General features: G+C 39.2%; 1 long non-coding RNA gene across 1 annotated transcript in view; it reads right to left on the bottom strand.

Moving 5' to 3' along the window:
• Positions 1-2,250: 2,250 nt before the first annotated feature.
• LOC147379250 (uncharacterized) overlaps positions 2,251-25,998 on the bottom strand; it is a 43,924-nt gene continuing 20,176 nt past the window's right edge. Inside the window, exon 2 of the long non-coding RNA XR_015168846.1 lies at positions 2,251-3,488. This is a non-coding gene — a long non-coding RNA (uncharacterized LOC147379250). The remainder of the gene's footprint in view (positions 3,489-25,998) is intronic.

The raw sequence follows: 25,998 nt of genomic DNA, 5'->3' as shown, positions 1-25,998 counted from the left end.
TCAGTCATGTCCAACTCTTAGCGACCCCATGAATCGCAGCACGCCAGGCCTCCCTGTCCATCACAAACTCCCAGAGTTCACTCAGACTCACGTCCATCGAGTCGGTGATGCCATCCAGCCATCTCATCCGCTGGCATCCCCTTCTCCTCCTGCCCCCAATCCCTCCCAGCATCAGAGTCTTTTCCAATGAGTCAACTCTTCACATGAGGTGGCCAAAGTACTGGACTGTCAGCTTTAGCATCATTCCTTCCAAAGAAATCCCAGGGGTGATCTCCTTCAGAAAGGACTGGTTGGATCTCCTTGCAGTCCAAGGGACTCTCAAGAGTCTTCTCCAACACCACAGTTCAAAAGCATCAATTCTTTGGCGCTCAGCCTTCTTCACAGTCCAACTCTCACATCCATACATGACCACAGGAAAAACCATAGCCTTGACTAGACAAACCTTTGTTGGCAATGTCTCTGCTTTTGAATATGCTATCCAGGTTGGTCATAACTTTCCTTCCAAGTAGTAAGCGTCTTTTAATTTCATGACTGCAGTCACCATCTGCAGTGATTTTGGAGCCCAGAAAAATAAAGTCTGACACTGTTTCCACTGTTTCCCCATTACTCATGAAGTGAAGGGACTGGATGCCATGATCTTCGTTTTCTGAATGTTGAGCTTTAAGCCAGCTTTTTCACTCTCCACTTTCACTTTCATCAAGAGGCTTTTTAGTTCCTCTTCACTTTCTGCCATAAGGGTGGTATCATCTGCATATCTGAGGTTATTGATATTTCTCCTGGCAATTTTGATTCCAGCTTGTGTTTCTTCCAGTCCAGCGTTTCTCATGATGTATTCTGCATATAAGTTAAATAAACAGGGTGACAATATACAGCCTTGACATACTCCTTTTCCTATTTGGAACCAGTCTGTTGTTCCATGTCCAGTTCTAACTGTTGCTTCCTGACCTATATACAAATTTCTCAAGAGGCAGATCAGGTAGTCTGGTATTCCCATCTCTTTCAGAATTTTCCACAGTTTATTGTGATCCACACAGTCAAAGGCTTTGGCATAGTCAATAAAGCAGATATAGATGCTTTTCTGGAACTCTCTTGCTTTTTCCATGATCCAGCTGATGTTGGCAATTTGATCTCTGGTTCCTCTGCCTTGTCTAAAACCAGCTTGAACATCTGGAAGTTCAGGATTCACATATTGCTGAAGCCGGAAGAAGCTATTTTTATTCTGCTGCTGCTGCTGCTGCTAAGTCACTTCAGTCGTGTCCCACTCTGTGGGACCCCATAGACGGCAGCCCACCAGGCTTCTCCGTCCCTGGGATGCTCCAGGCAAGAGCACTGTAGTGGGTTGCCATTTCCTTCTCCAATGCATGAAAGTGAAAAGTGAAAGTGAAGTCGCTCAGTCGTGTCCGACTCATAGCGACCCCATGGACTGCAGCCTACCAGGCTCCTCCGTCCATAGGATTTTCCAGGCAAAAGTACTGGAGTGGGGTGCCATTGCCTTCTCCTATTAGCTCCAAATTCTACTGTAACTTACTTGAAATGAGTCAGAAGTTCAGATGATTGCATGCTGCTGCTGCTGTTGCTAAGTCGCTTCAGTCATGTCTGACTCTGTACTGGAGTGGAGTGCCATTGCCTTCTCCAGATGATTGCATAGAGAAGCAAATAAATTAACAAAAATTTCTATAATTAAAAAGTGTCTAGAACATCATTAATTTATTCTTATTTCTGATTTGCCTCAAATCCCTGCATTAATATTATTAATTCTAAAATGAAGGCCATGTAAAAATAATAGGCCATTTTCATAGCTCTCTGTGTTTTAACTTATTGTTTATCATGTTTCTTCAATTTAGTCTTTTAGCATATATAAAACAAGCAGTAAGTATTACAAGCTCTGGTTTAAACCCTTCATTAAATTCCTATACAAACATAATATGCCTTTAACAATTCAATTAATTACAATTTTTATATTTAAAATTAATTAATTTAGTCATTACAATTAAAATTTCTTTCAGCTGATCTCTCAACTTAAAATGGCAAGCTAAAATTAATACTCATTTAGGAAAAGATAAAACATATTAAAATGTTCAGCATGATTAGGGATTACACAGAGACTTGAATTCCTCCAGCCCAAAAGGAATACAAATGATGCCACCGTATGAATATATATCTTATTTCTGAGGGGGAAGGGAGAGGTGGCAAATAATTTTAAAATAGTACTTAATGTTTTTCTTATCAGCCTCGCTATTCTTCTTCCTCTTTCTGATTCAGCAATGCCAGTGCTGGAAATTGGTAGCAGTAAAAAGAAAAAGCTGCCTTTGCAGTTTGTTTCTCCTCTCGGCTCCTCCTTGCCCCTGAGCCTGACATAAGTTGCAGTTGTCACCAGCAGCCTAGGTAGCAGACAGAAGCCCCAGCCTGTTTTGAGACCTTGCCAAGAGCAGCAATTGTTCAGCCCCAGTGGGTGCAGGAGTGTGCCTGGCACTTCCATCTGAGCATTCTGAGTCCAAAGACAAACCTCTATTAATGATGCATACTAATGATCTTTATATTTTAATTAGAAATGCTTGAGTTAAGATCACTCGCTGAAACCTTAATGAGCAAAGGAAGGCTTACCTCCTGTTCCTTTGCTTTTAGACTACAAGAAAAAAGCAATAAGCTGACCTGAATCAGGTCAGAGCAAATATCAAGAAAACTCATTAGAAATCTGTGATTTAGTCCAAGCTGGAAATGCCAGATATTTCCACTTCAAAGCCAAGGAAACATGAGGTTAGCAAAGGGAATCTTCCACAAAGGTCTCCTCTCTCTTTCCTTTTTCCACTCACTCACACACGCATACATTTTTATTTTACTTTGCCATAGCCAATCCCTTCAATATTGCAGAAACCAAAAGCCACATGCCTATATCAATGGCTAGAGGCTCCATCAAGTTTGAATGTTTTCCTAAGCAATTTGAAGGTTTTGTTTACTTTCTTTGTCTAAAAGTCACCAAATATTATACTAAATGGACTCAGATTTCTTGATTATTACAATAAAAAAGTAGATTTTATACTTTTGAAAAATGTTTTTAGAAAGCTTCCTTTAAACTTAGAAGACAAATGTGTGCCTTTTGAAAACAGACAAGATATAAATAGTTTTAAAAGTAATTTTATTGAGAAAAAAAGTCCTATAAGGTTCTGTGTTCCTGCTCCCAATGACTTCTAAAGCATCATCATCACCATGGAAGCTTCCAGACTTTGACACTTAGTAGGTAAGTCCTCAAATATGGAAAACGAAGGATCAAATCCAAGCTCAGTTCCAGGGAATGGCTCTGAGTCTCACCTCCAATAAAAACGGGGTGGAGGTAAGCCGTTTTCTCAGCCATTCCATCTATATGATTTCAATTCAGATGTTGTCTCAACTTTCTTTCCTCAAATTCGGGAGCAGGTTTCCTGAAGTGAGGTTTCCAGGCAGCTGGTGGTCCACAGTTGTCAATCAAGTGGTCTTAGATAACACGGAAACTTTAAAAGAAAAAGCAATGAAATGATTATGCTAACAGAAATGAGGGGAAATGTAAAATGATCTGATTTTCACAGAAATCTTGTCACACATCTAATAATCATCATCTTTTGAAAAGTTTTGTAGGTTCTGTGAGTGCATTGATCAATTCTTCTTGCCTACTCTTCAGTTAACAGAGCATATTTTTGTCTTGGCTGATGATTTTTCCCATCGCCTATGATATATTTTTCGTAATTGTGAATTTAATATTTTCTACTGAAGATATCATGCTGAGTTAATGCCCCGGTTTGAAAACTTAGCTCATTGGCTTGAAAAGGGTTCAATGATGCATGAAAATAATAATGGCAATAATAATAATTTCTGCAACTCAGAAGGTCATACAAATAAAAAGAGAACTCCAGTGCCAATATAGAATGTGAATTTGTATATATTCAAATAGGGGAATCTGCTAGCTTTCCATAATCATCTGAAAAAGGAAAGTAAATATCTGGAAATGGTAATTTTGAAAGAACACAAAATTATTGGAATCCAGCCCAATTCTATTTTCTATTTTGAAACTTTTTCCAAATAATGACATAACACATAGAAGCTTCATTGCTAAAGATAACAAAGTGACTTCTTATAGAAACAACTTGAGCTAACATAGTACACATATTTAATAATGCTTTTAAATATAAAATTAATTTTGTTTTCTTCGCAAAAAGGGACCAGAAACAGAGCAGTATCATTGACAGTGGTCCCGCTCATAAGCCTAGAGTTTCCATTCTAATTATACATTTGTCTTGCTGATCGTAAATGTTTCTGCTTTAACTTTTTGGTTTTCTATGTAAAGTCATTGTGTCATCTATAGATAATGACCATTGTTTCTTACTCTCCAACAGTTCCTCTCTCTTTTTTTCTTATTGAACTTATTGTTTGGGCTTATTCCTCTAGCAGTGTTGAAGAGCTTCAGTGATTGTTCGTATCTTTGTTTCATTCCTGACTTTAAGAATTCTTCGGTAGCTACACCATTTTCTCAGACACTTGCTATAGATAGGATACCTATTAGCACATTAAGGAACTTCCCTTCTGTTCCAAGTAAAGAGTTTTAAATATTAATTGGTATTATATTTTTAAACTGTTTTTGAAGGACATCAATTAAGATAATTATATGGTATTTCCCCCTTCTTTCTACAGAGCATTACATTAGATCTCTTGATGAAAACACTGAATTTCTGAGATAATCCCTACTTAGCCATACCTTCAATACTCTGCTGCAATTTCCTTGCTAATAACTTACTTTGAATTTTTGCATCTATGTTTATAATCAGAATACTACTAGAAATTTTCCTTTTTGTATTAATATCATACTCTAAAACTAGCTATGGAAAATTAGTTTTCCAACTTTTTTAATCATGTGGAAGAATTTCTAAAACATCAGAATTAGCTCTTCCTTTATATTTTTATGAAACAGAGTAAACCATCTGGCACCAGTTTTTCCTTTGAGGGTGATTTTCTGGCTACATTTGCCGCTTCTTCTGTGGTTATTGATGCCTTTAACGTTCTCTACTTCTTTTTGAGTCATTGCTATTTATTTACAACTTCTTAGAAAAACGATTTTTTTTCTTGTAGAATTACAAATGCGTTTGGTCCAAAATGCTAAAAAGCATTTTCTTCAAATTCATTAATTTCCACAGCTCTAGTTAGTAGTCTTATTTCCTCTCTTCTATTACTATATTATTATCCATTTCTTTTCCCCCTCAATCAGAATTAGCAAATGCTTATCAATTTTGCTATTGATTTTATTGATTAATAAGACTTTTATTCTGTCTCAATATATTTCAACTTTTATCTACATTAATTCCTTCTTCATATTTATTAGTCATTCACTTATTCATCTAAGATATAAGAATTGGGGCATAATTTCAGTTTGTCTAATAGTGATATTCACTTTGATCCCTTAATTAAATGGGATCTAAATATCCTGTTTCTCATCAAGCTTTTAGTTTATTTATTTAATTATATTATTGTAGACATAATTTGCTACTTTTCCAATGTGTTATAATTCATTAAAATCATTCATTGTTTCGATACTCAAACTCTACTGGGTTTGGTTACTAGGAACCTCTCCAAGAAGACTTCTGAGTGCTTTCTTCTGCCACAGATAACACAGGCTTCTCAAACTTCTCCCACTCCAGCCCTGAAAGCAGCATGTATCAAAGGAGCCTTGGATCTTTTTGTGGAGAATAGTTGTTTCAGAGGCTCTCAGTAGACACAGGTAGGGAATATATGTGAGTATATGGCAACCCACTCCAGTGTTATTGCTTGGAGAATCCCAGGGATGGGGGAGCCTGGTAGGCTGCCATCTGTGGGGTCACACAGAGTCGGACACGACTTATGCGACTTAGCAGCAGCAGCAGCATACACATAACACATTCACAGACATACATGTGCATCAATATTCAGTGTGTTTACAAACACATCAGTTCAATTCAGTTCAGTCACTCAGTCGTGTCCAACTCACTGTGACCCCATGGACTGTAGTACACCAGGCTTACTTCCCTGTCCATCACCAACTCCCAGAGCTTACTTAAACTTCTGTCTATAGAGTCGGTGATGCCATCCAACTATCCCATCCTCTGTTGTCCCCTTCTCCTCCTGCCTTCAATCTTTCCAGCATCAGGGCCTTTTCCAATGAGTCAGTTCTTTGCATCAGGTGGCCAAAGTATTGGAATTTAAGCTTCAGCATCAGCCCTTCCAATGAATATTCAGGACTGATTTCCTTTAGGATTGACTGGTTTGATCTCTAACTATATTTAATTCTGTCTTTCTCAATCTATACTAAACACCATGAATTCACACACCTACTGTTGAATCAAAACCACAGAGTTCATTCCAGTTTTCTCCCTTGCTATACTTGTAATGCCTTTTCCAACCATAAGAAACTGATACCCGTTGTCTTTAGAATACTTATTTATTTGAACAGTTTCTCCATGTGCATAAGTGCATCCGTGCTCAGGTGTGTCCAACTTTTTGTAACCCTAAGGACTGTGACTCCATGTCTGACTCTTTACACAGTCAATATTCCACTTCTGGATATTCCCATCCAAAGCCTCAAAAAGCAAGCTTGGATGTCCACTCCAGCCTGCTCAGCCTCTGTCTCCACATGGCATCTGTCCACCCTGTCTGTGAATACCTCTTCAACTTGCTTATACTCTGACATGCTACACAAGACCACCCATCCACACGAATTTCTCTCTCCTCCAGATCAGTTTTTTTTTTTATGTATTTATTTATTTTAGATGAACTGGGTCTTCTTTGTGGCACAAGGGCTCTTTGTTGTGGCACCCGGGCTTTCTCTAGTTGCAGGACGTGGGCATCTCTTGGTGTAGAGCACGGGCTTTAGAGTGTGTGGACTTGAGCAGTTGCGATGCAGGGGTTCCGTAGTTGCGGTGCATGGGCTTAGTTACCTTGCAGCATGAGAGATCTTAGTTCCCTGACCAGGATCTAACCCGTGTCCTCTGCATTGGAAGGCAGAATCTTAACCACTGGACAACCTCAGTGAAGTCACCCTGCTCAGGTTCTGACTAAACATACTGAGCCACCCTGAGATGATGTAGGTGACCTTCTGACCCTGTGAAACCTCTGACTTCCAGCTCACTCTGGGCCCTGCTGGCTTCCCATTTCCAATGACATGGACACCTTTGTCAATCCCATTTGAATTAAGGAAGAAAGAGAAGCAGGAATAAGAAAAAAAAAACAAAAACTGTACTCTGTGCTACACTGAGCTTTTCTAAGATTTATTTAAGGCCCAGGAAAACTTTTTACAAGGGTAAGTATTTATTAACATTTGTTCATATCGATCAATCAACATTTATTGAACACCTGCTGTGTACTCAGCTGAGGCATTAGGAATCTGAAAAGGTTTCTGTCACGCATCTACTTGAAATTATATGGGATACTAAACAAAGAATAGAATAAAGGCTCACTATATTTCCATAACAACAGAAACACAAAAAGGAAAATACATACAATTAGATTCTCAAATTGTCATAATACCTAGTTCGCTTAGAAGTAACCTTTCCACTCCTTGATATCTAATGTCTTTCCTTCCAACACCATTGGAGCTCCCTTAGCTCCAAGCTTTTTATTAATGCTTCAGAATGGTTGATGGTAAGTTTTTCTTTGTTAAATTAGTAGAACAGACACTATTATTATTTTGGTAATGCCATCATCAGAACTAAACCACAATAATGAAAGTCACAGTATAATGTAAAAAGAAAAATCATCACTTGAAAAGGTAAAAGGAAAAGAAGAAAGAGATATATTACAGAGTCATTCTTAAAATGGACTTGCTGTAGGTTGGTCTGACTCAGATATGCAATTTATATTTTAAACTTCATGTTCGTAAAGGTCTACATTTCATGGGAAAAGTGTCAAGCATAAAGCGTGGCTCCGTGTTCTGACTGGAAGTGTGGAGGTTGTGAGTGTAGAGCTGAGCAGTATCTATAGCAGACATAAAAGCAGCACAAGGATCCATGGGGAGAGGAGAAGGCAAGGAGCCAATGATGACAACGGAAGACAGCAATCCTGCTGGGAGCCCTGGAGGAGTGCAGGGGAAAGGAAGTAGCTGCTGCCAATAGCTACCATCACCACAGCTATCATCATTTTTGATGGTTCAAAGGGAGCTGATATTTGTGTCTTGTTCTACATGGATCTAAAAAAAGAAAGTGATTAGATGGCTGAGAGGATAGTGTCACAGCTGAATGCCAGATACTGACTAATGTCCACAGCAAAAAAGGACAACTATTATTAAAATCATTAATTTTTGTCCCCAATACTGTTTTTCTCAAGATAAATGGGCATAAATGATTATGTAAGTGATTATTCCTGCCTTTACATTTCACCAGTGTGTTTGCACTTCACTCTCTTGCTTTCTATAGGAGTGGCCGGACAGTGCTTCTAAGTAATGCCACTTATGATCCAAGCAGAGCTTTCATTAAGATACAAAATATTTCTCTCCGTTAACTTAGAAGGAGATAAAAACTGACTCCTGAGTATTCTAGAATATTCCTTTCCTGCAACAGACCAAAGCCCCTTCATGGTCCTCACTTTCTGCAAATGTGGTTGGTCCTATGTTCTTTAAATGAGATCTTTGTGAACACTGCCCAGGCTCTGCCCTTCTCTCTAACCCCTTTCTAGCAGTAAACCTGGAGGTTAAAGAAGAAGAAGGTGGTAGAGGATAAGATGATTGGTTCACATCACCAATTTAAGGGACATGAACTTGAGCAAACTCTGGGAGATAGTGAGGGTCAGAGAGGCCTGGCATGCTGCAGTCAATGGGGTTGCAAAGAATTGGACACGACTTAGTAACTGAACAGTAGCAGTTACCCTCTCGGACCCTACTCCCTTTGCCTAAGTTGTTCAATTAAGGTAAACATTGATCTAAGTTGGATTAATGAGATCCTCCCACCTGTGAGCTTATTGTTAAGACTTAAGAGGTTCTAGTCACTTACCTGATGACACTGAACTTTTAAGGACATATAAATGATGTGCCTCATATTTGTACTTATAGTTCTTACATGAAGAAGTAGAGAAAAATGATCTTTAAAAAGGCAGAAGGTGAAGCAGACGGACTGAAACAAATAGAGGCAGTCAAGGGAGAAGCGGAGGAACCTCTATGTTTGACCTTTTAGCTCTGGATCCACGGTCTGCTCTTCCATTTGGTAAAGTTCCACTGTTTTCTTGTAAACATCTCTTACCTTCTCCCTGTCTTTTACTTTAACTGGTTAAGACTAGACAGGCTTGAGGAAACCTTTTGTTTTGTGATCAATTTACCTGTCAGTGCTTTACAAGTCTTACCTCTGACTCTGTGACCCTTTGTTTTAACCAGTGGCAATATGTACATGGAAATACCACTGACATTTTTTATATACCTAGAGATGGCTACTAATGGATTACTGAACACCCAGCATCACAGACTCATTGATTAAGGCCTCTTTTCCACCCACATTCAGTCCTATCAGTCATGGAGCAGGTAATCCAAGGAACAGGGGCCCTAGATTGGGAAGTTCTTTCAACAGCTCAGAATATCTCCAGTTAAGATACTTATCAGAGATTTAAGTGTGTGTTTCTTGTACAGGTCCTGAAAAAGCCCAACTGACCTTATTAATGCTATATGTGCATGCTAAGTTGCTTCAGTCCTGTCCAACTCTTTGCGACTCTATAGACTGTAGCCTGTCAGGCTCTTCTGTCCATGGGATTCTCGAGGCAAGAATACAGGAGTTGATTGCCATTTCCTCCTCCAGGGGATCTTCCTGACCCATGTCTCTTACTTCCCCTGCATTGGCAAATGGGTTCTTTACTAATAGAGCCACCTGGGAACTCCATTAATGCTGTGGAATATGCTAATTAATTCATCTGGGCTTTCAAAGAATTGCCATAATGGCCACTGGTTTAATTATGTCAGAGACACTGCAAATGCTTTTAATGTTCCCTTACAGTAAATGTACAAGAAAGTACTTTAATTAAGCTAAACTTCCTAGCTTTCTTTTTATCTTCCACCTTTTATTATTTGGCTTTAATAATTTCATTTTGGTTTTTGTGTTTGTTTTTTGTTGTTGTTGTTATTGTTGCTGTTGTTTTGTCTAATTTTTGTTATATGTTTTATTGTTATTGGTTTTGTTCTATTTAGTTTTATTGTTTCTGTATCTTTTATGATGAATGTAGTCTTGAATAAAAGAATAAAAGCAACAATGAAGTCAACTCTGAGAGGAGAAAATTATTTTCAGGTTCATCCACTTGGCCAATAAATCATCCAGATATATGAAGCCACCATGAAATGAAACATCACTCAGACTAGAAGCTCCTGGACTCTATTACAAGGGTAATGACACCATGTGCTCCATGCTCTCAGGCCTCCTTCAGGGCCTTCTACTTATGTCTGTAATTACTGAGCATTTCCTCTCCCTGCAGGAAACAAAGTTAAAGAAGAAATATTTCTATCACTTGAGGAATTTAAAGTTGATGCGACATCAACTGCAGATAGACTGTAAGATAGACATGAAGTTAGCTGACAGGAATATAAGAAAGAGATGTCCATCAACAGATGAATGGGTAAATGTTAGTTGCTCAGTCCTGTCCAACTCTTTTGTGACCCAAGTGACTATAGCCCTCTACTCCTCTGCCCTTGGAATTCTCCAGGCAAGAATACTAGAGTGGATAGCCATTCCCTTCTCCAGGGGATCTTCCCAACCCAGGGATCGAACCCAGGTCTCCTGCATTGCAGGCAGATTCTTTACCATCTAAGCCACCAGGGAAACCCATTATGAACGGGTGAAGATGCACTGTATACATATATAACAGAATATTACTCAGCCATAAGAAAAAATGAAATCATGCCATTTGCAGCAACATGGATGGATCTAGAGATTGTCATAGTAAGTAAAATAAGTCAGAAAAAGAAAGACAGATATCATATGATATCACTCATATGTGGAATCTAAATATTTATTAAAAAAAGACTTATTTACAAAACAGAAATAGACTCACAGACATAGAACACAAGCTTATGATTCCTAAAGAGGAAAGTGGGGGCTGGGGATGGAGATAAATTTGGAGTTTGGAATTAACATATAGTCTCTACTGTACGTAAACACCAAGGATCTACTGTATCACACAGGGAACTGTACTTACTACCTTATAATAATCTATAATGGAAAGAATCTGAAAAAGAATATATATATGTATATCTGAATCACTTTGCTATATACTTGAAACTAACACATTATAAATTAACTGTGCTTCAATTAAAAAAAAAAAAGAATATAAGAACAAAATAGTCTCTAAGAAGGTAGGCACATTTGCATGATAAGATAGAGGAAAGAATTAGCCATGAGGGGAAAAAATAGATTGAGAGAAACCAAGAAGACATCAGGATGTCCCCAACCAAAGGGCCACACTGACCAAAGGGCAGACTGTTTCATCTCGTGTTTGTGAGACAGTGAAAAGCCAATCAGAAAAATCTTGATTGTTAGCATCTGGAAAGCCACATTTGGGCATTCAGACTTCAGATATATCAGATAAAAAACATTTCATTCATAAGGCTAAGCTTTTATCATATCAAATGCTGAACAAATAAAAAATAATCTAAAAGAGAAGACATACAATAAGAAACCTTGAACTGGGATTGATGGAAATAGAGGCAGAGCGAATATTCTATGGACACAAGCACTGAAACCTGTTGTTATTGTTGCTGTTGTTAGGAACATGGACTCAACAATGAGTTGAACAGTTTCATGTTCATATTCTACCACCTGAGCCAGCCTGTTGCAACCTGTTTTTAAATCTTATTCATTTATTTTTGGCTGCACTGGGTCTTCGTTGGTGCGTGCAGGCTTTTCTCTAGTTGTAGCTGGCACCCCACTCCAGTACTCTTGCCTGGAAAATCCCATGGACGGAGGAGCCCGGTAGGCTGCAGTCCACAGGGTCACGAAGAGTCAGACACGACTGAGTGACTTCACTTTCACTTTCATGCATTGAAGAAGGAAATGGCAACCCACTCCAGTGTTCTTGCCTGGAGAATCTCAGGGACGGGGAATCCTGGTGGGCTGCCATCCATGGGGTCGGAAAAAGCCGGACACGACTGAAGCGACTTAGCAGCAGCAGCAGCAAACAGGGGCTGCTCTCGAGCTGCAGGGTGCTGGCTTCTTGCAGTGGCTTCGCTTGTTGTACAGCACAGGTGCTAGGCATGCGGGCTGCAGTAGCTGCAGTACCTAGGCTCCGTAGTTGTGGCACATGGGCTTAGTTGTTCGCAGCATGTGGAATCTCCCAAGACCAGGGATCAAAACAGCAACCCTTGCAATGGCAGGTGGATTCGTAACCATTCAACCACCAGGGAAGTCTGTAACCCATTAAAAAAAATCTATTGTATTCCTCACAAAACTGCTTGAGATCAGATGTCTCCAAGGTAACTGACCTCCTCCGTGCCAGATGGTCAGTGTATGTCTATGCCAGCATCACCCTATGATCCTTCATGTTTGGAGCCACATACCATCATGAACTTCCTTCAGTAGAGCAGAGCATGTATCAATTTGGTGCCATAAGTAAGGTTGGTCTTACCACATCCTTATTTTTACTAGTATATTATGGTAACTGCATACAATTGAAGGATAAATTTTCGATGTTATTAAATCATTCATTAGTTTTCTGCTTAAAACCCTTTGTTTTTTATAAACTAGGTATTAAAACATTTTTTCATCACCTAGAAGTGGTTCTTAATCCAACATGAAACAAATGAACTCAAAAATAATTTATAGCTTTTACCCCAAGAGCTATTTCTTTCTTTTTCCCATAGGATTTATATTTAGCAAACTACACTGTTTCTTGTCAGTGTGTGACAATATGGTACAAGAAGACACATAACTAAAACTGTCAAAATTAAGCTACTGATGGCACATTTGTGTGAAAGGGCAAATCTAGGTTGAGTTACTGTGTTAACAAAGGCAACACAGTCAGTCAAAGGGCCACGGGGCAGCTCTCCTAACATGCAGAAGTTTGGCATCTTACAGGAGCCCAAGGCAATCTGTGCATGTCAAGAAGAACAAATGATTTAAAGGGAGGTTATGCGAGGGCCTTCAGTTCAGTTCAGTCACTCAGTCAGGTCTGAGTCTGTGACCCCATGGACTGCAGCACACCAGGCCTCCCTGTCCATCACCAACTCCCGGAGTTTACACAAACTTATATCCATTGAGTCAGTGAGGCCATCCAACCATCTCATCATCTGTTGTCCTCTTCTCCTCCCACCTTCAATCTTTCCCAGCATCAGGGTCTTTTCAAATGAGTCAGTTCTTCCCATTAGGTGGCCAAAGTATCAGAGTTTCAGTGTTAGCATCAGTCCTTCCAATGAATATTCAGGACTGATTTCTTTTAGGATGGACTGGTTGGATCTCTTTGCAGTCCAAGGGACTCTCAAGAGTCTTCTCCAACACCACAGTTCAAAAGCATCAATTTTTCACATGTATTCATTTAAAGTATTGCTGTTGTTTAGTCACTAAGTCGTGACTGACTCTTGTGACTCCATGGACTGTATGTAGCCTGCCAGGCTCCTCTGTCCATTGGATTTCCCAGGCAAGAATACTGGAGTGGGTTGCCATTTCCTTCTCCAGGGGATCTTCCTGACCCAGGGATGGAATCCAGGTCTCCTGCATTAGCAGGCAGGCTCTTTGCCTCTGAGCCACCTGGATAACTTATAATAATAGATAAGGTAAGACATGGTAGAGCAGTAAGAGGGGCAGAGAGCAGAATCCCACTGTCACACAACTGCAAAGACTCGATAATAAATTCAGTGCAAAGGCATTCACTTTTTAATCATCTCATACCACCTTCCGAGGCCTTTTCTCCCACTGCAGCCACAGAGAGCACAAGAAAAATCAGTTCATGTATAACCAAGCTCCAGGAATGTCCTATTAATTTTCATCATGTATTTTGTTTTGGAGACCACAGTAAAACAACAAATATCATCTTATCTACTGGAAATCAGTGTCACCTTCCCCCTCTTTTAGCACCCTCACTTGTGCAGCTGTCTTTGATCTCCTGGCTTAATATTCTCCATCAGGAGACTTCAGGGAAATTGATTACTAAAACATTTGAAGGAAGACATGAAGAATTACCAGTTCTTACCAAGAAAGCATGTGGTGACACATTTATGATGCACCCTTACAGAGAAGAAACTTCTCTCCAGCCAGGCAGAGAGGTTGGAACAAGATGAAAACATAACTTCATAACAACATCCTGGGAGGCCCACTGATCTCCTGCCAACCGGGCTGCTCACTTCTCCTGTGGAGGAGGCAAACATTGGCTGAGTGGGTACTCTTCAGGAGTCCTGTTGAGGGCCCGGCTACAGTGGACCAGGGAAGAAAGGGCCCTGCCCACCATCACGTGTGCTCTCAGGGTCACTACGCTGTGTGGGAATCTCCCACCCACGATTCTTCACCTCAGAGACTGTCCAAGGGTAAATTAAAAAAGAAAATAATCCACCCACAGTCTATTATTTACAGGCTTGGGGCTTTTTCGAGTTTATCACTGGAGGCACCAGATTCTCCCTTAACCCCCTTATCTCTGAGCTTGTCCATAGACAGTAAAGGGGCTAATCAGCAAATAGCACTAAGTGTATAACCATCAGGGCATGATGACATCCGACAATCAGATTTCCAGCTACTCAACTACTGGAAACAGCCTCATACCTGTGTTAAACAAGAAGAGGTTTCTAAACAAGGAAAGACCTACTCCCTTTCTATATAGGAGGGCCGGGAGAGCTTTAATAAACATTCCTTTGGCCATAAGCTGTTGGTTTAGAATTGTACATAAAATTAATGTTATTGATTTACTAAGTTAGATTATATTTACTCTGAACATCCTCACTCTGCCTTAACAAATAGAGGAACACACCGGAGAAATGGCAAATGTCAATTGAAGCAGAACCGATTGAAGTAGGAACAAATAGCTGAGAAGTAGAGAGGAAAGAGGATAAACAGCCCAGCTTAGTAGAAAGAATGTATGATCCCAAACCAGATTTTCTGGGTTCAAATCTGGTTTGCCTACTGATTGCTTTATGAGTTGAACACGGCACTTAACTTCTCTATGCCTCAGTTTACCCAGTTATAAAGTGGGAATAATAGTGGTGCATTCCTCTGTGGGTTGTTTTGAATGAGTTTAAATGAACTAGTTCTTGTGAAGTGCACAGAACAGTATTTGGTGCAGAATAAGCCCCCAGAGTCTGTAACTGTTAGTGAAAGTGGTATAGGAAGGCACAACGGTTATGAGGATTTGAGTGAGAATGAAGGCTCTTCCACATCAGGATGGACCCAGAGGGGATCACTTGTTTTAGTCTATGACAACTAATAGACTTACCAAGTATCGAACTGCACATAGTGTTTTGTGATCCTTCATAATCTGCTTTTTGCACGAATGTTTAGTAGATACTTTCCTAAGAAATTAAGCATACAGTTCATCCTATAACCAGATCTTTCAGTTGTCACTATCTTATCACACACTTAAGTAATTTTCAATAGTAATAGATGTAATGAGAAGGAAATATTAATATTTAAAACAAACAAACAAAAAACATTAACCACCACTATTTCCATACACTAATGGAGATGGACCTTTGTTTAGGGAAATATCTAGAAAAGCCTCTTAGGGAATGAGGAACACCAATCCATTCATGGTCTGAAGGAAGAGGAAATTAAAAGAGGAAGGTGAACTGGAATCCCTATTAAATTACCAATGGCATTTTCCACAGAACTAGAAAAAATTTTACAACTTGTATGGAAGCACAAAAGACCCCAAATAGCCAAAGCAGTCTTGAGAAGCAAACGAACCTGGAGGAATCAAGGTCCCTGGCTTTGGACTAGCTCCCTATAAAACTGCCTCCTGCAATGCAAGAGACCCGGGTTCATTCCTGGGTGGGGAAGATCCCCTGGAGAAGGAAATGGCAACCCACTCTAGTATTCTTGCCTGGAGAATCTCATGGACACAGGAGCTTGGCAGGCTACAGTCTATGGGGTCTCAAGAGTCGGACACGACTGAATGACTAAGTGCGCACACACATGCACAAAGCTATAGTAATCAAGACAATATGGTACTGGCATAAAAACAGAAATATAGATCAAAGGGGCAGGATAGAAAACCCATATATAAGCCCACCCACCTATGGGTACCTTATCTTTGACAAAGGAGGCAAGAATATACAATGGAAAAAAGACAGCCTCTTCAATAAGTGATACTGGGTAAACTGGACAGCTACATGTAAAAGAACGAAATTAGAACACAAAAATAAAGTCAAAGTGGATTTAAGACCTAATGTAAGGCCAAACACCATTAGGTCCTCAATCCACTTTGACTTTATCTTTGTGTTCTAATTTCATTCTTTTCCATGTAGCTGTCCGTGGAGAAGCTGCTGTTTAGAGTAGCCAACTTCATGGATTATTTTAGGTAGATAGTCTGGATACCTTGTTGCAGCTTCTACATCAGCACCTGCTGATTCATCTTGTACTTTTATGTTACAGAAATAGATTCTTTACTTAAATGTCATGAACCAATCACTGCTAGCTTTAAGCTTTTCTTCTGCATCTTCTCTATCTCTCTCAGCCTTCACAGAGTTCAAGAGCATTAAGATCTTGTTCTCAATTAGGTTTTGGCTTAAAGAAATGTGACTGGTTTGATCTTCTATCCAGGCCACTAAAACTTTCTCCATATCAGCAATGTCTATCTTACTTTCTTATAACTCATATGTTCACTGGAGTAGTGCTTCTAATTTCCTTCAAGAATTTTTCCTTTGCATTCACAACTTGGCTAACTGGTATAAGAATCCTGATTTTCAGCCTGTCTTGGCTTTTGATATGCTTCCCTCACTAAGTTTAATCATTTCTAGCTTCTGATTTAAAGTGAAAGATATGCAGTTGTTCTTGTCACATGAACACTTAGAGACACTCTCTATGTTTAATTGGCCTCATTTCAAGGTTGGAGTAGAGTTGACTTACAACGTTGTGTTAGTTTCAGTTGCATAGCAAAGTGAATCAGTTATGCATTAGATATAAATCCATTTATTCAGATTCTTTTCCCACGTAGGTTATTACAGAAAATTGAGTAGGGTTCCCTGCGCTATACAGTAGGTCCTTATTAGTTATCTATTTTATATATAGTAGTGTGTATATGTTTATCCCACTATCTTAATTTATCACTTTCCCCCACATTTCTCCTTTGGTAACCAAGAGTTTGATTTCAAGATCTGTGAGTCTATATCCATTAATAAATAAGTTTATGTGTATCACTTTTTACTAGATTCTATATTTAAGTGGTATCATATGATATTTGTCTTTGTCTTACTTCACTTCGTATGATAATCTTTTGATCCATTCATGTTGCTGCAAATGACATTTTTTCATTCTTTTTAAAATTTATTTATTTTTGAGGGATGGTTGCTTTACAATATTGTATTGCTTTCTGCTATTCATCAACATAAGTATACATATGTCCCATCCCTTTTGAACTTCCTTCCCACCTCCCACCCCATTCTACCGCTCTAGGTTGTCACAGAGCAAAAGTTTGAGCTCCCTGAGTCATACAGCAATTCCACTGGCTATCTGTTTTACATATGATAATGTATATGAGATACACAGTAGATAATACAACTGTATATTAGCAGTATAAGACTGTATATTATCCTTTCATCCATCCTCTCTTTCCCCCCAAGTCCACAAGCCTGGTCTCTATGTCTGTCTACATCTCCATTGCTGCCCTGAAGATAGGTTCATCAATACTATCTTTCTAGATTCCATATACATACATTAACATATGATATCTATTTATCTCTTTCTGACTTACTTCACTCTGTATAATAGCATCTAGGTTTGTCTACCTCATTAGAACTGACTCAAATGCATTCCTTTTTTATAGCTAAGTTATATTCCATGGGTATTTGTACCACAACTTCTTTATCCATTCATCTGTCAAGGGATATCCAAGTATATTCCATGTCCTAGCTATTGTAAATAGTGCTGCAATGAACACTGGGGTACATGTGTCTTTTTCAATTATGGTTTCCTCAAGGAATATGCCCAGTAGTGGGATTGTGGGGTCATATGGTAGTTTTATTCCTAGCTTTTTAAGGAATCTCCATACTGTTCTCCACAGTGGCGGTATCAATTTGTATTCCCATCAACAGTGCAAAAGGGTTCCCTCTTCTCCACACCCTCTCAGCATTTATTGTTTTTTATAGCTGAGTAAAATCCCTTTGCTGTTTTCACTTCTCTTCATTTCACAGCTATTTGTAAGGCCTCCCCAGACAGCCGTTTTGCTTTTTTGCATTTCTTTTCCATGGGAATGGTCTTGATACCTGTCTCCTGTACAATGTCACGAACCTCAGTCCATAGTTCATCAGGCACTCTATCTATCAGATCTAGTCCCTTAAATCTATTTCTCACTTCCACTGTATAATCATAACAGATTTGATTTAGGTCATACCTGAATGGTCTAGTGGTTTTCCCTACTTTCTTCTATTTCAGTCTGAATTTGGCAATAAGGAGTTCATGATCTGAGCCATAGTCAGCTCCCAGTCTTGTTTTTGTTGACTGTATAGAGCTTCTCCATCTTTGGCTGCAAAGAATAGAATCAATCTGATTTCGGTGTTGACCATCTGGTGATGTCCACGTGTAGAGCCTTCTCTTGTGTTGGTGGAAGAGGGTGTTTGCTATGACCAGTGCATTTTCTTGGCAAAACTCTATTAGTCTTTGCCCTGCTTCATTCCATATTCCAAGGCCAAATTTGCCTGTTACTTCAGGTATTTCTTGACTTCCTACTTTTGCATTCCAGTCCCCTATAATGAAAAGGACATCTTTTTTGGGTGTTAGTTCTAAAAGGTCTTGTAGGTCTTCATGGAACCGTTCAACTTCAGCTTCTTCAGCGTTACTGGTTGTGGCATAGACTTGGATTACTGTGATATTGAATGGTTTGCCTTGGAAACGAACAGAGATCATTCTGTCGTTTTTGAGATTGCATCCAAGTACTGCATTTCGGACTCTCTTGTTGACCATGATGGCTACTCCATTTCTTCTAAGGGATTCCTGCCCACAGTAGTAGATATAATGGTCATCTGAGTTAAATTCACCCATTCCAGTCCATTTCAGTTCACTGATTCCTAGAATGTCAACATTCACTCTTGCCGTCTCCTGTTTGACCACTTCCAATTTGCCTTGAGTCATGGACCTAACATTCCAGGTTCCTATGCAATATTGCTCTTTACAGCATCGGACCTTGCTTCTACTTCCAGTAACATTCACAATTGGGTATTCTTTTTGCTTTGGCTCCATCCCTTCATTCTTTCTGGAGTTATTTCTCCACTGATCTCCAGTAGCATATTGGGCGCCTACCGACCTGGGGAGTTCCTCTTTCAGTATCCTATCATTTTGCCTTTTCATACTGTTCATGGGGTTCTCAAGGCAAGAATACTGACGTGGCTTGCCATTCCCTTCTCCAGTGGACCACATTCTGTCAGCAAAATGGCTGTCTGGGGAGGTCTTACAAATAGCTGTGAAAAGAAGAGAAGTGAAAACCAAAGGAGAAAAGGAAAGATACAAGCATCTGAATGCAGAGTTCCAAAGAATAGCAAGGAGAGATAAGAAAGCCTTCTTCAGCAATCAATGGAAAGAAATAGAGGGAAACAACTGAATGGAAAAGACTAGAGATCTCTTCAAGAAAATTAGAGATACCAAGGGAACATTTCATGCAAAGATGGGCTTGATAAAGGACAGAAATCATATGGACCTAACAGAAGCAGAAGATATTAAGAAGAGGTGGCAAGAATACACAGAAGAACTGTACAAAAAAGATCTTCATGACCAAGATAATCACAATGGTGTGATCACTGACCTAGAGCCAGACATCCTGGAATGTGAAGTCAAGTGGGCCTTAGAAAGCATCACTACGAACAAAGCTAGTGGAGGTGATGGAATTCCAGTGGAGCTATTTCAAATCCTGAAAGACAATGCCATAAAAGTGCTGCACTTAATATGCCAGCAAATTTGGAAAACTCAGCAGTGCCCACAGGACTGGAAAAGGTCAGTTTTCATTCCAATCCCAAAGAAAGACAATGCCAAAGAATGCTCAAACTACCACACAATTGCACTCATCTCATACACTAGTAAAGTAATGCTCAAAATTCTCCAAGCCAGGCTTCAGCAAAACATGAACCATGAACTTCTAGATGTTCAAGCTGGTTTTAGAAAAGGCAGAGGAACTAGAGATCAAATTGTCAACATCTGCTGGATCATCGAAAAAGCAAGAGAGTTCCAGAAAAACATCTATTTCTGCTTTATTGACTATGCCAAAGCCTTTGACTGTGTGGATCACAATAAACTGTGGAAAATTCTGAAAGAGATGGGAATACCGGACCACCTGACCTGCCTCTTGAGAAACCTATATGCAGGTCAGGAAGCAACAGTTAGAACTGGACATGGAACAACAGACTGGTTCGAAATAGGAAAAGGAGTATGTCAAGGCTGTATATTGTCACCCTGATTATTTAACTTATATGCAGAGTGCATCATGAGAAATGCTGGGCTGGAGGAAGTACAAGCTGGAATCAAGATTGCTGGGAGAAATATCAATAACCTCAGATATGCAGATGATACCACCCTTATGGCAGAAAGTGAAGAGGAACTAAAAAGCCTCTTGATGAACGTGAAAGAGGAGAGTGGAAAAAGTTGGCTTAAAGCTCAACATTCAGAAAACGAATATCATGGCATCTAGCCCCATCATTTCATGGGAAATAGATGGGGAAACAGTAGAAACAGTGTCAGACTTTATTTTGGGGGGTTCCAAAATCATTGCAGATGGTGACTGGAGCCAGGAAATTAAAAGACGCTTACTCCTGGGAAGGAAAGTTATGACCAACCAAGACAGCATATTTAAAAGCAGAGACATTACTTTGCCAACAAAGGTTCATCTAGTCAAGGCTATCGTTTTTCCAGTAGTCATATATGGATGTAAGAGTTGGACTGTGAAGAAGGCTGAGTGCCAAAGAATTGATGCTTTTGAACTGTGGTGTTGGGAAGACTCTTCAGAGTCCCTTGGACTGCAAGGAGATCCAACCAGTCCATTCTAAAGGAGATCAGTCCTGGGTGTTCTTTGGAAGGAATGATGCTAAAGCTGAAACTCCAGTACTTTGGCCACCTTATGCAAAGAGTTGACTCATCGGAAAAGACTCTGATGCTGGGAGGGATTGGGGGCAGGAGGAGAAGGGGATGACAGAGGATGTGATGGCTGGATGGCATCACGGACTCGATGGACGTGAGTTTGAGTGAACCCCAGGAATTGGTGATGGACACGGAGGCCTGGCGTGCTGGAATTCATGGGGTCGCAAAGAGTCGGACACGACTGAGTGACTAAACTGAACTGAAATGAAAATCCCTTTGTGTGTATGTACATTTTCCTTATCCATTCCTCTGTCAATGGACATTTAGTTTGCTTACACATTATGGCTATTATAAATAGTGCCACAATGAAGACTAGAGGGCGTATCATTTTGCATTATGGTTTTCTCCAGATATATGCCCAGGAGTGGGGTTACAGGATCATATTGGTAGCTCTCAGTTTAGGTTTTTAAGGAACTGCCATACTACTCTCCGTAGCAGCTGTTTCAATTTACGTTCCAAACAGTGTATCAGGGCTCCTTTTTCTCCACACCCTCTCTAGCACTCATTGTTTGTAGATGATCGCCATTCTGATCAGTGTGAGGTGATACCTTCTTGTAGTTTTGTTTGCATTTCTCTAATAATTAGTAATGTTGAGCATATATTAATGTCTTTGCTGGACATCTGTATGTCTTTTTTGGAAAAATGTCTATTTAGAGCTTCTGCCCATTTTATGATTGGGTTGTTTGTTTTATATATATGTGTATTTATAAATAATATTTTTATAGTAATTATATTTATATATTATATAAATAAAATTATTTTATATTATATATTATATAATTCATAAATGATTTTATTTATATATACATATATAAATTTATATATATATATATTTTTTCTTTTTTTAAGAGAGTGTGCTACGTGAAGCTGTCTGTATATTTTGAGCTTAATCCCTAAGGTGGTTGCTTTGTTTGCAAATATTTTCTCCTGTTCTGTGGCTGTCTTTTGTTTATGGTTTCCTTTGCTGGGGAAAGGCTTTTAAGTTTAATTAAATCCCATTTATTTATTTTTGTTTTTATTGGCACTACTCTAGGAGGTGGATCAAAAAAGATCTTGCTGCAGTTTATGTCAGAGAGTGCGCTGCCTGTTTTCCTCTAAGAGCTCTATAGTATCTGGTCTTAAATTTAGGTCTTTAATCCATTTTGAGTTTATTTTTGCATATGTTGTTAGGGAATTTTCTAATTTCTTTGTTTTATATGTAGCTGTCCAGTTTTTCCAGCACCACTTATTGAAGAGACCATCTCTTCTTCATTTCATATTCTTGCCTCCTTTGCCACAGATTAGGTGTGTGAGTTTATCTCAGAATTTTCTATCCTGTGCCATTGATCTATTTTGCTACTTTTATGCCAATACCATACTGTTCTGAAAAGTGTAGCTTTGTAAAATAGCCTGAAGTCAAGAAATCTGATCCCTGCAAGTCAGTTTTTTCTTTCTTGAGATTGCTTTGATTAATCAGGGTCTTTTGTGTTTTCAAAGAAATTTAAAATTTTTTTAATTGATTTCTGTTAATAATGCCATTGGTAATTTGATAGGGATTTCATTCAATCATCAGACTGCTTTGAGTAGTAGTCAGAATTGCCTCCAATTTTGAAAGAAGTTCTACTGTGGTTAAAATGCTGCCAACAGCATTGCATGCTACAGAGAAATTATTCACAAAAGGAAGATTCATTTAATGCAGCAAGCTTCACTGCTGTATCATTTTACGAAATTACCATAGCTACTCCAGTCTTCAGCAACTAACACCCTAACCAGTCAGCATCCATTAGTATTCAGGCAAGACCCTCCACCAGTAAAAAGATTACAACTTTACAAAGGCTCAGATGATAGTTAGCATTCTTTAGCAATAAATTATTTTTAAACTATGGTATACATTTTTCATACATATGCTACCACACAATTAATAGACTACAATATACTGTAAACATAAATTTTCTATGCACTGGGAAATCAAAAAAAATAATTCACATGATTATGGCAATATTCACTTTATCGCAGTAGTCTGGAACCAAACCTGAAATATCTCTGAGGTCTGCCCATGTATCTTTTCAAATTCCTTTCTCTAGAGAAGTATCCATGTTAGATAAACATTATAAAAATAAAGAATATACTCCAAGCAAAGACTACTCACATTCTACACACTTTGTGTCTGTATCCCTTGGTTACACAGGTTATTTTTGCAGCAAAGCAAAAATTACACTGAAGAAGACTCCTAGACTTTCTAGGTCTATATCTAATTTTAATTGTCTTTAAAATGGGGTTTTTACTAATAAGCATTAAGGGTAATGTTGAATTATATAAAGCGTATTCAATTTAAAAAGGCAGATAAGTAGGTTATCCTTTAAAAGAGAGCTTATTCAAAAGTAAATGCATATATATTTTGAAGAATAAATTTCACTTGTTTGGGGAAGTTGGCTACCTAGAATAAGTTATCCTCTAAAAGTGACAGCTAACTTAAGTTCTAGTGTACTACTACTCTGAGATTTCTGCATTTCACTCTATTAGACATGAAACAACAACTTGTGAAAAGTTTTGTTTTTTTTTTAACCATATAATCTTTCACTGCTGCTGCTGCTGCTAAGTCGCTTCAGTCATGTCTGACTCTGTATGACCCAATGGACGGCAGCCCACCAGGCTCCCCCGTCCCTGGGATTCTCCAGGCAAGAACACTGGAGTGGGTTGACATTTTCTTCTCCAATGCATGAAAGTGAAAAGTGAAAGTGAAGTCGCTCAGTCGTGTCCGACCCTCAGCGACCTCATGGACTGCAGCCTTCCAGGCTCCTCTGTCCATGGGATCTTCCAGGCAAGAGTACTGGAGTGGGGTACCATTGCCTTCTCAGTATTCATTTATTCACTCATTATAGGGCCAACAGATATTTATTGTGTAGCTGCTATGTGCCAGAGACTGGGCACTGGGTCAGGACATGATCTAATTTCAGAGTATTTTATTTAACTAAACATGATTTACGAATATACACTGCCATCCTTTAGTTGTACAGCGTGTTCCTTTTTACTCTCCAGTTGTCATGAAGGAGGACTTGGGAAGAGTTCTACAACATCATTTTGTATAGGCTAAGGAAAAGGCTACAGTGGGGGCATGTGTAGCAAACCTGTGTTTACAAGAGAAGAGAAGGCAAAGGCTCCATCCTTTTGTCATCCAGCAGATCCATGTGCCTCGACATGCCATGGGTGAAGGTTCCAGGAGAGGGCTCGTGCCACTGTATTTATCTCCCTTCTTATAAGGTGATCATAAAAACAGCTCAGTGTGTTGTGTGTATTTAAAAGAGAGAAAGAAGATGTGGGTAGGGGTGAAAAGAGAAAGTTTAGAAGTGAGAATGTGGAAATGAGAATCAGAATACTGGGAAGCCAGGCAGGTTGGGTAACATTCTAGAAGTCTCTGTAGTTATCTGGGAAAGTAAAATCATATAGCTCTTAGAGCTCATGGGAAGTTTCATTCAAGTCCAGAGCCTCCTGCCAGCGCCCCTTGTGCCCCAGTCCTGTGGGTTACTGAGCATGGGTGCAATACCTTCCATGCAGAAAAGGAATAGTCTCCCCTCTAATCTGGCTCCTTTACCAAGGAAACAAGAACCTTCAGGGTAATTTTCAGACAATCTGAGGCTCTCCTATATGCCATAGTTTATGCTAGGTATCAAGAATATAAGAATAAATAAACTGGATAAAAGTGCTGGCTGTCAAGTAACTTGTAGTCTAGTGGGAGATACAAGCTAGTACAGTTAAGGCTGCCATATTAAATATTATCTGACCATAATATCAGTGTTGTCCAAGATGCGCAAGAGAAAATTTTACATTTTTTACTGTGTAATAGAAAAATCCAGTGCATCAAATTTTTGCAAATATTGCTTTGAGATAAGGCCCAAGAAGCATAAGTTTAAAAATGGGAGTGGGAAGTACTACTTGTTAGAACATGATTAAGTAAATAGTAATATACATAGAACCCAGATATAACATTCAAAATTGCTCATATGGTATATGAATAACTAAAGTTTGAGAAACACCACTTCCAGACACTGAATTCTCACAAAATCCTGTGAACTAGTCACTCATATATATTGCTGCCAGAAATTAGACTCAGAAAAACTAGAACATTATCCAGTCCCTCAGGAACTGATGGATGGACTGCCTGATTCTGCAGCTCATATTCCCTCACGGTGCTGCCTTGATATCAGGAAGGCCAGTGATCATCAAAAATTCTAATTCATGCTGGATTTTCCCAAACACTAACCCTATGTAATCAACTCTCTCTCCTACAGAGCAATCTAGAACTACCATGCTGTGGGTCATGAAAGGAGTTGCAACTTGCTTTTTCCCTCTAGGAATCAATAACTTACTGTTAGTAGCATTTACTCTGCCTGTGCTTTTGCAGCCCAAAAGCCTGTAGGCAGTTGCTTCAAAATTCAAGAAAATGTCTACTGGTAATAGGTGACCCCATGGGGAGGTTTCCCTTCATAGGAAAAATCAAAGAGAAGAGGAACTAAAGATGAACAGAGAGAAAACTGCTGAGCTGGCTTCTGCTGTGGAAGTCATTAACCAAGTTGGATTAGTAAACTCTTCCAAAGCTACATCTGCCCTATTAAAGATTGAAGGGCCATATGCCAAAGTGAAAATTAAATAAAGTAACAAAAAGACTGTGCCCAAATGAATTTGGTTTTAGTTTTACTACACAGAGTGAGGCTCTGCACAATAAAGCAACCACAGAGAAACTTTGCCAAGTTGTGGTGGTTTCTTAGAATGCATTAAAAAGTCAGGAAGTCTCTACCATCTC

The sequence above is a fragment of the Bos grunniens genome, chromosome 1 (assembly GCF_055505025.1).
Source record: "Bos grunniens cultivar Pamir isolate PY7600 chromosome 1, Bosgru_T2T1.0, whole genome shotgun sequence".
Lineage (NCBI taxonomy): Eukaryota > Metazoa > Chordata > Mammalia > Artiodactyla > Bovidae > Bos > Bos grunniens.
Note: the sequence above shows the minus strand (reverse complement) of the source record. Positions and strands in the feature narration are given on the sequence as shown.